General features: G+C 39.1%; 1 protein-coding gene across 8 annotated transcripts in view; it reads right to left on the reverse strand.

Moving 5' to 3' along the window:
* LOC141405569 (G-protein coupled receptor dmsr-1) overlaps positions 1-12,439 on the reverse strand; it is a 344,854-nt gene that overhangs the window by 127,477 nt on the left and 204,938 nt on the right. For all 8 annotated transcript variants that reach the window (XM_073990079.1, XM_073990076.1, XM_073990078.1 and 5 more), the window contains one exon: positions 11,996-12,168. The gene's annotated coding sequence lies outside the window, so the exon portion shown is untranslated. The remainder of the gene's footprint in view (positions 1-11,995; positions 12,169-12,439) is intronic.

A 12,439-nucleotide genomic window follows, 5' to 3' on the forward strand; every position in this document is an offset into this window, starting at 1 on the left:
AGAAGTATTATAACGTCGTCTGCATAACAGACTGGGTCAAATCCCTCATCGGTTAAAGTCCTTAATAGACTATTTATGGTAGTGACCCATAGGAGTGGGGATAAAATCCCCCCCTGTGGCGTACCCTGACCAACTTTGTCCTTTATTTTTACGTCAAGTAGCCCGCAGCTTATCCATCTATTCCTTAGCATGTGGCTTATCCAGTCCCTGAGGGCCCGATTCACCTGAAACTTATCTAAGGATTGGATAAGGGTTTCGGTGCTGACGTTGTTGAAAGCACCCTCGATATCAATGCATACCGCCAGTGTATACATCTTCCTGTCGAAGGTGCTTTCGATGTGGTGTACAACCTCATGTAATGCGGTTTCCACTGATCTACCTTTAACGTATGCATGTTGTTTGTATTTAAGCATATCGTTTGGAATCTTGCTCTTAATCATGGTGTCGACTATTCGTTCCATGGTTTTAAGCAGGAAGGATGTTAGGCTTATCGGACGATAAGACTTAGGAATTGCGTAACTAGCCTTCCCAGGTTTGGGGATAAATACTACCCTCGCCTCCTGCCAGGCTTTAGGAGTATACGCAAGTTTTAAGCATGCGTTAAAAATTCCAGATAGTTTGGGCGCAATGTAGTCCATCTCTTTCTGGAGTAAGGCCGGAAATATCTCATCCGGCCCCGCTGCTTTGAAAGGTTTGAAGCTCTTGATGGCATCCTTTACCATCGCTTCATCAATTGTTGGTGCTTCCTCTGTATCACATTCCCTCATTACCGGCAACCCTGCGTGCGTCGCAGTGTTCGGCGGGAAATGTGTATTCATCAAAAGCCCCAGCGTGTCCTCGATTGTTTCCATCTTATTTCCCATATCATTCACCATGATCTCGGTTTGTGTATGGGTCCCTAATGGGAAAGCTTTAATATGAATGTCAATAAAGCAAAATCCGTCTATTTTATTGGGAGATTTAAGCAAAATGAAGGAAGTATTTCTACAGATTTTTACAATATTTTCTACTACATAATGCATGTGAAAAAATATTTTTTTTTCAAACAAAAAATTATTTTTTGACCAAAATATGTGCTTATTTTGGCTGTAACATCGAAATTATAACACCAATCTGTATGATTGTAGTCTCATTTGATTCGCCGTGAAGTTTTGATCCACAAAAAATTGTTATGTAATTTTAAGACCACTAAATGGGCCTTAATTTTGAAAAAAGTTGACTTATATTAAATAATTTATCAATTTTATGTACATTCCGCGAATTCTGTGTAACATTTTGCAGGTATTATGCAATCTACTCGCTGAAGTCACTTCGAGAGAACTTTTTTGTAACAATTGTGCTCATTAAAATAATTAGCGTTTTTATAGTATTTTCTTTCTTAAAAAGCGAAATAAAAGCGCCATAACTTTTGTCCGCAACAACCAAAAATTGGCTCACGACCAGATTCTTACTGGGAATTTTTTTCTTAACCTACATATCAAAAATCGTTGATGTAGCGCGAACAAAATTTATCCATTTTTTCTGAAATGGAATATGAAATAATTGTCAATATTCCTGATATACACTTTCATACGGGCAAAATGTGCCTCATCGAAATAATGGTTTTAGACCCCAAGTATGTTTGGACGAAATGTGTTTCAGACAATTTGGAGTTGATTTAGCCATGTCCGCCCGTCTGTATGTCTGTCCGTCTGTCTGTCTGGCTGGTGCGCACGATAACTCTCGTACGGATGAAACTGGGTTCAAACTTTGGTTTTCGTAATATTTTGTCCAAACTTAGTTTAAGTTCGAAGATGAGCTATATCGGTCCACTCCTTCCGGTACCTCCCCCACAAAAGTTCCAAAATGTTCGGAAAATTTGTGGGCATGATAACTCTTGAAGGAAGTAACCGATTTGGTCCATACTTTGCACATCATGAAATTTCTACCAGACTTAGATGAGGTTCCAATATGGACTCAATCGGCCCACTCCTTCGGGTACCTCCCACACAAAATTTCGGATAAGTTTAGTTTAGGACCATCTCTCGAATCGCTCTGATTTTTGTTTTAGCAACTTGTATTCACCGCCCTCCATACGACGGTACAATGAGAAAATAGCCTTAAAGTTGCAAAAAACCCTTATGACACCGTGTGAGGTGGTTGGAGCGCAAGATAACGGATCTGCCGATTCGGTCCAAAATTTGGCCTTAGTAATATTTTTTCCAAACATAGTTTACGTTTGAAGATAAGCCATATCGGTCCACTCCTTCAGGTACCACCCCCACAAAAGTTCAAAAATGTTCGGAAAATTTGTTTATACGGTAACACTTGAAAGGAGTGGCCGAATTGGTCCATACTTTACACATCCTAATATATTTACTAGATATAGATCAGGTTCACATATGAACTATATTTGTCCAATCCATCCGGTACCTCCCACACAAAATTTCGGATAAGTTCACTTTAAGACCTGCTATCGAATCACTTTGATTTTTGTTGAAGCAACTTGCATTCGCTGCCTCAATAAACGTTTTTTTCAGGGGCAAGTCCATACTTCTTGAGCAAACATCCCGAAGGGTGTAAAAGCACCATATGTAGTAGCTGGAGATCCACTTCCATAATGGTCAATGTAGATCCATTCCTTTTAGTATCTCCTCCGCAAAACTTTTGATCTCTAATCCTAATGAACATTTTTGTCGGTTCAAATTCCTAATATTTTTAAAAACCCCTAAATACACACGTTTTTTTGGGAAAAAATTGTTTCAATATATACAGGCTGAGGGTATATCTCTGTCAGCCGACGGATACTTTTTTACTTGTTTTTATTTTATTTTAATTTTTATTATTTATTTTTACCGTATTTTATTTTTATTTATTTTATTTTTGTTTTATTTTTTTTATTTTTTTATTTTATTTTATTTTTATTGTTATTTTTTTATTTTTATTTAATTTTTTATTTTACTTTATTTTATTTTTAATTTATTTTTAATTTATTTTTATATTATTTTATTTTATTTATATTTTTATTTTATTTTTATATTTGGTTTTGTTTTATTTTTATTTTAATTTATTTTATTTTTGTTTTATTTTTTTTATTTTTTTATTTTAATTTTTTAATTTTATTTTATTTTTCTTTTATTTTTATTTTATTATTATTTTATTTTTATTTTATATTTTATATTTTATTTCTATTTTGTTTTTATTTTATTTTTATTTTATTTTTAGTTTTAATTTTATGTTTATTTAATTTTTATTTTATTTTTGTATTATTTTTATTTTAAATTTTATTTTATTTTTCTTTTATTTTTATTTTATTTTTATTTCTTTTTATTTTTCATTTTATTTTATTTTTATTTTATTATTTATCATTGCCAAGTAGAAAATAATGCAAAGATGATAAAACTGTTCTGTGGAACAAATAGCATCCACACTTTGCAAGAGGACGGAGAGACTTAGATGGCGGAAATATAAGCCAAGAGAGCACAACCACTTTGCGAAAGAGAACAGGGACCGTCAAATTTGCTAAGTACAAAGAAAAACTGAAAACACTGTGGCACAAAATGGAGGTGCAAATCTGGGTCAGAGATAATTCCTTTTGGGAATGAAAGCCCTTGATGAGTATATTAAGAATCCCAAAGGACAGATCCGCTGTGAGTTGAACTTTTGAGTTACGGCGTGATGAAGTTTCTGCTGAAGACCCTGTAAGGCATCTGCAATTAGCATTATATCTTTGTTAACTGTTGTTTTAGCTTATTTATGAGATGTCATGTCTACAGTCAAATTGTATGAGGATTATTTTCGTAGAGCATTTCGACCTTCTAACTCGCTTCAATCAATGTCCTTTTCGTCCCTTATTTTTAGAACCGCTATAAAAGTACCACAAGATGACGTTTTTCATGCCAATGAGAGTCGTACCTAAAATTTTCTGAGCGAAATTTTTTCAAAGCTAAAAAACGTCATCTTGTGGTGCTTTTATACGAATGGTGTCTTAACCCAGCAAAAATTCGGATCCATCAGTCATTACGTAACCCATTACAAAGTAATGTAAACAAGCTTATTTTCGCATTACAAGTAATCTGAAAAGTAATGGGATACTTCTTAAAAAAATTAGAAGGCAAACCTACTTACTTTGCTCCTCACTAAGTAATGAGGACGGTGGCACAGTGAGTGTGTGTCCGACTATAAATCCTAGGGTTGTGTGTTCAACGCTCACTGCGGCACGCGAGTTTTTTTTAATTAAAAAATAACAGTTCGTTGTGCACATGTGCACTGCACATTTAAGTTCTTAAGCAACCCTTAATGTTCGTGTGCGTGGCATTGTATGTAGTGTCTTTGGTTAGAAATCAGAGGGTTCGTGTGTTCAACTCGCACAGCGAGCGAAATAAAATAAAGTAAAATAAAAGTAAGTGTGATGAAATTAAAAAAAAATCTCTGCATCAACTGTTCTAAAAATAGAATTTTTTCAACTTACTTTTCAACTTCTCATGGCCACAGAATAACTAGTTATTCTAGTGGTCATAAAATAACTACAAACTGAGTGCGACATGCCCTTGTAAAAATAATGGGGAAGAAAGGGGGTTTGCGAGTAGTTACGGCTGCCAAAAATCCCTTACAAAACCCATGATTTTGGGAGGACTTTTTTTGCTGGGAAGACATGCCGTTCGGACTTGGCGATAAAAAGGAGTGAACTCATTGATATGGGAGAAGTCCCCTTGTTGTATTATACTAATTGTAATACTAATATAACCGATTGAGAACTCCTGAGGATAACACAATCCATTTCAATGTGTTCCTCGTTTATTCATCTATTGTTGTGTGCAATTGCCCTAAAACTAACACTGCAACTCAATGGTTGTCGGTCGTCTTTCTCTTCAAATGTTTTAATGACTTCGTATTAAGTTCTGTGTTTAGAAGCTGTAATTATTTTTACCTCCACTTAAAGTGTGCAAAAGTTATTTCCTTCCTTCCTTCCTTCCTCCCATTTGTTTGTTCGTTTGTTCTTTTCACTGTTTATTTCATTGGGCCAACTCATTAAAGTTTAAGACACGTGTGTGTGTGTGTATTTGTGTACAAATATCCCGATGGGTGGTTGCCTGCCCGCCTGAAGTGAATACCATAAACTTGCATTGTTCAGCTTGAGACAATTGCATCAGTAAATATTTGTGTATTGCGGATGTTGTAACTTTTAAACTTAAGGAGAGCACTTCTTCTTCTTCTTTGGCAAAATGTTGGCATTATGAGCAATTATTCTTTAATGATGGCTATGATGATGACGTTGTTGGTGTGTGGTTGGTGATAAAAGCCGTACGTTCCTTATGTGTATTTTTGGAAATGAAAAACTTACAGAACTTTGTATAGGTACACCATGACCTTAAGTATGATGTGGTTTCTTTGAATGAAAGGAAAACTCAAAACATTTTCTTTTACAGGATGTGGTCAAAACTTTTTAAATAACTCAAACCGATGGTTAAGTAAAGGCTGAGACACATAAGCAGCATGGCGAATTTCTCTGAAGTCACCGACTGGTTTTAAGAGCTACATGAAATAAATTGGCCTTGTTGCCCTTTAATTGAAATGTTGCTTAGACAAGCTGTTATTCTTTACTTCAAGCTTGACAACGACGTATGCCAGAGTGATAATGACGTACGCTAGGATTCAAAGAAAATTCAGCAAGTAATGTAAATGTTGGCAAAAATAGTAGTTCAACGATCACCGCTCCCAGCAAAAACAAAGTCATAACAAATGGATCTACTAACCCATTATTTTAACAAGGAGATATCACCAGAAATAAGTACTTATATATTGGCCACTAAATGTCGAGGATATTTGCATATTTCTCGCGTGAAATCATCCGCATACGTTACGATCTCAATGTCGTCTGGATGTGGCCGTGGAATACAGTTTAAACAGTTCCAGAGATGACATCCTACCTTGGGGAATTCCCTGTTTCCCTCTACGGGGCTTCGACTTCTTGTTACTGAATTCCACGTACGACTGACATCCATACATACAACTGATTTTCAAACTTGGCCGGATGGTAGTCTGCTCAGTGTCCTCAAACATTGTGAGTCTGGTAGAGTCATCGCCTAATATGTTTGGAGATGGCCCATGCTGATTATCGGCAACCGGATAACTATTTTTGCCGTTGGAGACTAGTAAGGCCTCAGAAGTCTTATATACTGGCGACAAAAGCGAAAACTATACGATTCGCCTTTGCTGACATCCTTTTTGGGATTCTGCCCATTTTCCAGACTTCGAGAACGACGTGGAGAGGATAAGAACTTTGGTGAGACATTCCACTCTCGGCTCATCCAGCAGATTTATCGTTCCTTATTGTTTAGCTTTCCTTATGGTATTCGCAACATCGTCCTGTGTAAATAATGGCGGTTCATTCTCGGCAGGAATAGATCTAATGCGGCGTAGTACTCTTCTTTTCGTCACTTCCTAGGTGTTCGACAAACTGTCGTTTAAAATAACTTGCGCACCTCTTCGACTCAGTGAGCGTAACATCGCCAAATGAAACGGAGGTATTAGCTTCCCTTCTTCCCCAAGTTCGAGAGTGACTTAACCGTTATGTTTACCGACCAACCTGTAAGCTTCCAGTGTCAGTTCTCTTTCTGGGATGATGGTGCGAATGCCATCAGGAACGCTATATTATCAAAGGCGTTGAACTCTGATGGAATCTCTATAGTAATGTTGAAACAGCTGGCTGTGCCAGGAGTGTCTCACTAAAGTCGTCTGTCGCCACACACTCATATCGTTCCTGAAGTCTGGAATATGGGCAGGGATGCCTGTTAATGTGAATCGTACAGGCCGATTTCGCTTTTGTCGCCCGCAGAAAGACCCGTGATGCCTTAGTCCTCCCCAGTTTCAGGAATAGCTATCAAGTTACCGATCATCAGCATGGATTCCGTAAGCAGCACACCACGACAACAGCGCTGCACGCCATCTCTACATATATTTGTCAAGGACTCAACCAGAGACCGCCGTATGATATCTCCGGAACTGTTTAAACTGTATTCCACCACCTCTAGACGACATCGAGATCGTAACGTATGCTGAGGATACTGGCGTCAGGTGCATGACATCTGTGAAAGACTGAACTCCTATTTAACCGATATTAGCATCTTTTTCCAATCGAGGAATATGCAGATTTCCGCCACAAAATCTTCAGCTACTCTGTTCAACACATGAACGAAGCAAATGAGAAGAGAGTTGAATTTCGATGGTAGCAGAATCCCGACCACAAACTGTTCCAAAATTTTTGGGGTCACATTCGACACTACTTTCACGTCGTGCACGCACGCCACAAACTGAAAAGTAGGAACAATGTCCTCAAGTCCCTAGCCGGCAGCACTTGGGGTGCAGATAAAGAAACCTTTTTGACCACATATAACGCGATAGGTCGGTCTGTGGTAAGCTATGTGGCTCCAGTTTGGTCCCCCGAGATTATGGGATACGAATTGGAAAAAGATTCAATCATGTCAGAATGCCGCCCTGAGAACAGCAACAGGGTGCCTCCTCAAGTCTTCAGTGGACCATCTACATGAGGAGGCAAAGATTCTTCCAGTAAAGCAACATAATGAGATGCTTTCGTCGCAGTACTTGCTTGGGTGTTACCGTGAGGACCATCCCAATCACCATCTGCTGGCTAGGCCCGACACATTCAGGCATATCAGGAACGATATTCATGCTCTAGAGAGGGAGGTCCAACAATATAGGAGATAACGTCTAGAACAACAGGCATATCAAGCAGGTGTTCACACGGATGCAGTTGCTAAGGCCATAAGCATTTGTAGTGTGAATAAAGTCCTCGGAGTACATCCCCCATCTATCGCAGCTGAGGAGCGTCAGCTGCCACGACAAACCAGAGTAGTTTTGGCTCAACTACGCTCTGGGTATTGCAGTCGCCTAAATTCTTATTGGGCGGAAATTGACCGCGCCGTGCATGACATCTGCCCAGTATGCGGCATCTGCCCAGTATCGGCCCGCACGACACAAAATACCATTTCAACTGCCCCGCCAAACCAACTCATCTAACTCCAGTGGATCTGTGGTTACATCCCATCGAAGCAGCCACTTTCCTAGAACTGGAGATAGACCAAGAGCCAGATTGAGCAGAAGAACGAACATACAAACGTAAGAATAAACACTGTTACAACAACAATAATACGGGCAAAATGTACCTCATTGAAATAATGGTTTTAGACCCCAAGTATGTTTGGAAGAAATAGGTTTCAGACAATTTGGAGTCGATATAGCAATGTCCGTCCGTCTGTCTGGCTGGTGCGCACGAGATCTCTCAGAATCGCTTTGATTTTTGTTGCAGCCACGCTGTCCCTATCACGACGATACCAGTTTTTTAAGGGGTAAGTCCATAATTTCCGAGAAAATATCCCGAAAGCTGTAAACAACCCCACCATGTGTAGTGGCTGAAGCGCAACACGATCACTCCAAAATTCGGCCATCGTAATATTTTGTCCAAAATTAATTTAAGTTTAAAGATGAGCCATATCGGTCCACTCTTTCAGGTACCACCACCATAAAATTTCAAAAATGTTCGGAAAAATTGTGCGCACAATAACTCTTGAGGGGAGTAACCGATTTGCACATCGTGAAATTTCTACCAGACATAAATGAGGTGTCAATATGGATCAATCGGTCGACTCCTTCGGGTAACTCCCACACAAAATGTCGGATAACTTCAGTTTAAGACCTGCTCTCGAATCGCTTTGTTTTTTTTTTTTTTTTTTTTTGTAACAACTTATACTAGCTACCCCCATTACGACGATACCAGTTGCTTCAGGGGCAAGTCAATATTTCCTAAGAAAATGAGCGAAACTTGTAAAACATCTCCCTATATGCAGTGGCTTTACAATCAGTAGCAAGGCGTAGGGAACGAGAGAGGTATCGGGAGAAAAGGAGAAAGGAGAAACGTCTTTTCCGCAGGAAAAAGAGAGAGAGATGGAAAAGCGGGAGTGTGAACAAATCGAGATGTACAGGAGACAGAATGAAGTCCGAAAATTCTACCAAAGAGTGAAACATCAAACTGATGGCTGGCACATCTTCCTGTAGAGACCAGCAAGGTAATCTGGTAACTGATACAGATAGTGTGCTAAGGATATGGAAAGAAAATTTTTCCAAATTGTTGGTATCCAATAGTAGCGAAGTCGACGAAGATACCACAGATCCCATCCCAGAAGATGATATTGAATGTATACCACCTGGCCAAGATGAGGTAAAGACAGCAATAAACCGGCTGAAAAATAATAAGGCAGCAGGAACTGATGGCCTACCAGCCGAGCAGTTTAAAACCGGAGGCGACACGCTGATAAGATGTATGCATTAGCTAGTTAGCTCTATCCTGTGTCCCGTTCATAAGAAAGGAGATAAGACTTTATGCTCCAACTATAGGGGCATAAGTCTTCTCCCTATCACCTACAAGATAGTGTCAGGGATATTGTGCGAACGACTAAAGCCCATGGTCAACGAAATAATTAGACCATACCAATGCGGCTTTAGACCTGGCAAGACCACCATTGACCAGATATTTACCCTGCGGCAAATCCTGCAGAAGACCCAAGATATGCAGATCGACACCTATCACCTTTTTGTCGATTATAAAGCAGCCTTCGACAGTCCGCTACGTTCAAAGGTATTCCAAACCATGTCTGAATTTGGTATCCCCGCAAAGCTCATTCGGATTTGTAAAATGACTCTAACTGACATAAGATCTTCAGTTAAAATAGGAAAAAACCTCTCCGAAGAGTTTTGTACCAAAAGAGGTTTTAGGCAAGGAGACAGCCTTCCGTGTGATTATTCAGCATCCTGCTAGAAAAGGTTATACGAGAGGCAAACGTCAAAACGAGTGGCGCAATCTACACCAATAGTCACATGTTACTTGCTTATGCTGATGATATAGACATCATGGGACGATCAGTAAAAGAAGTAACTGATACTTTTATGAAGGTCGAAGGAGAATCTGCTAAAGTGGGTCTGGCGGTGCAAACGTGGTGCAATGGTAGGCACGCCCGCCTTGCACGCAGAAGTCGGGGGTTCGATTCCCCGGCCAGAAAACATCAAACATTTTTTCAACGGTGGCAAAATACCACTCAGTATTGTTGGCGACATTTCCTGAGTATTTCAGCCTTGAAAACTTCTACATAAGTGGTGTCTTAAGACACGCCGTTCGGACTCTGCGATAAACAGTAGGTCCCACATCATTGAGCTAACTCATTGATATGAGAGAAGTCTCCCTTGTCCCGTATGGGATGTTGTGCAACAATGTTTTGTTTTGTTGGGTCTGGCGGTAAACGGCGAGAAGACCAAGTTGTTGGTGTCGACGCGCAATGCGTCCATTGAGATCAGACCAACTGTTGAAGTTGGTTCCTATAATTTTGAGGCAGTAAAAGACTTGGTATACCTCGGCACCGCCGTAAACACAGCAAACGACATCAGTTGTGAAATAAAAAGAAGAATTGTTTTGGCCAACAGATGCTACTTTGGCTGAAGTGAGCACTTTAAAAACAAAGCCACAACTCGTCAAACACAAATAACGCTTTACAAAACACTGATACTACACGTGCTGATGTATGGTTCCGAAGCATGGGTACTTGCGCAAGCAGATAGGGCAGTGCTTGGCGTGTTTGAGAGAAAAATTCTTCGAAAGATCTACTGACCTATCTGCGTTGACGGTGAATATCGACGTCGTATAAACCACGAGCTGTATCTGCTATACTACGACATCAGTATAGATAAACGTATCGAGATGCAGCGATTACGTTGGCTAGGCCATAAATAAAGAATGAGCGATGATGAACCCGCCAAAAAGGCGTATAAATACGAGCCACATGGCGGTGCACGCAGAATTGACAGACCAAAGAATAGATGGCGCAAACAAGTGGATGAAGAGATGACAAGGCGCGGTATTCCAGAAAGCGATGCACTAAACAGAGATAATTGGAGATATTTTCTTAGTTCGGTCTATGGAACAAATGTTATGGAATGGGCCAGATAAGTAAGTAAGTGCCATTTCGATAGAACTTGCGGCTTCCAAGCAAAATCGTGAAAACCCAAAAACCCCTAAAAATGTCAACTTGAATCGCGATTTACTTAAATGGCGCTCCGGCGATTTTTTTGTTTTTTGATTTTTCTTATCTATGCGCATTGTAGTTTCAGAATCCGCAAAAACTTTCTAGGTTTAAGCACCTTCCATTTAAAGTTGTCCGTATATTAATGTTCCAATTCACATAGGCTGAGGGTATATCTCCATCGGTAAAGCCGACTAATAATTTTTTTAATTGGTCTACCGTTCGAGTTTTTGGAGTGCCAATGTAATGGTCAGTGCGAGTGTTTCTCTGGTCACTTATCAATTCGTGGGAACAATTGAAATAGACAGGTGATCTGACAATGATCTGTCTTCCCTGCCTTACCACTTAGTAAAAAATGGTAATGGTTATTTTTTGTCACTTGTAAATAAGTAATATTTCAATAAAATATCAAAACAATGGCCCTTGCATTCAACCTAATGGTTTTGAATAAAACAAACAAAAAGAAAATAATTCCTTTCCTAACAATAATATCGAACAATTTGCTTGGCCTACAAAATATTACCATTAATATCTTCATTCCTTACAAATATTTATTACTTTCACAGTCTTTCACTTTATAAACAAAACAGTTCACGATTTCATGCCACTGGGAAATCAATGACTTTTCACAAGAGAGCTGTCATCCGCAAGCAAGGCAAGATACGAAAATACCTTACCAACAAATATTTTAATCAGTAAAAATTTTTTAAAATCTCCAGAGTAATTTATTGAAATTGATTGCAAAACAATCCACTTATATTACAACAGTATGGAATCTCCCGACTCCTACACTACCTCCTCCTCAACCAACCAACCGCCACTGCATTCAATTTAAGTATAATTTGTGAATCGAATCGATATCAGGAAAAAAACACATTACCAACACTTCCGTGGTGGTGTGTCGTTGCTATAATTCATTGACTTACCTCAATTACTGAAGTAGGTGGCGGCGGCATCAAAATATGCCATTCAGGATGCTGGCTTGTAGCTGTTATTATTGCTCGATATTGCTTCCAGCGTGTACTCCACCGATTGCTGCTGATGTGTTGTTGTAGCGTGTTAATGTGATGCCAAGATTTATGGTGACATTAAAAGGAATCTAAAGCCAGAAAAAAAAAGAAAATACAAAGAAAATCAAGTGGATGACGATGATGAAGATGTGAAAATTGAAAAAGATTAAAGCAATACACATAAACTCAGGCTAAGGGAGGTATTAAGAAATGTCGACGAAGCTGTAACAACAACAACGACAACAAACTACTACTACTACTTCAACAACCAAACAATAACAGGAAAATCATCAGTAATTGCAATAGCTGATGAAGAAGAAGAAGATGAAGACGATGTTGAAGCAACGACTTTGGAAAATT

This window comes from Musca autumnalis, unplaced genomic scaffold (assembly GCF_047663935.1).
Source record: "Musca autumnalis isolate F117 unplaced genomic scaffold, ASM4766393v1 scaffold_5, whole genome shotgun sequence".
Classification (NCBI taxonomy): domain Eukaryota; kingdom Metazoa; phylum Arthropoda; class Insecta; order Diptera; family Muscidae; genus Musca; species Musca autumnalis.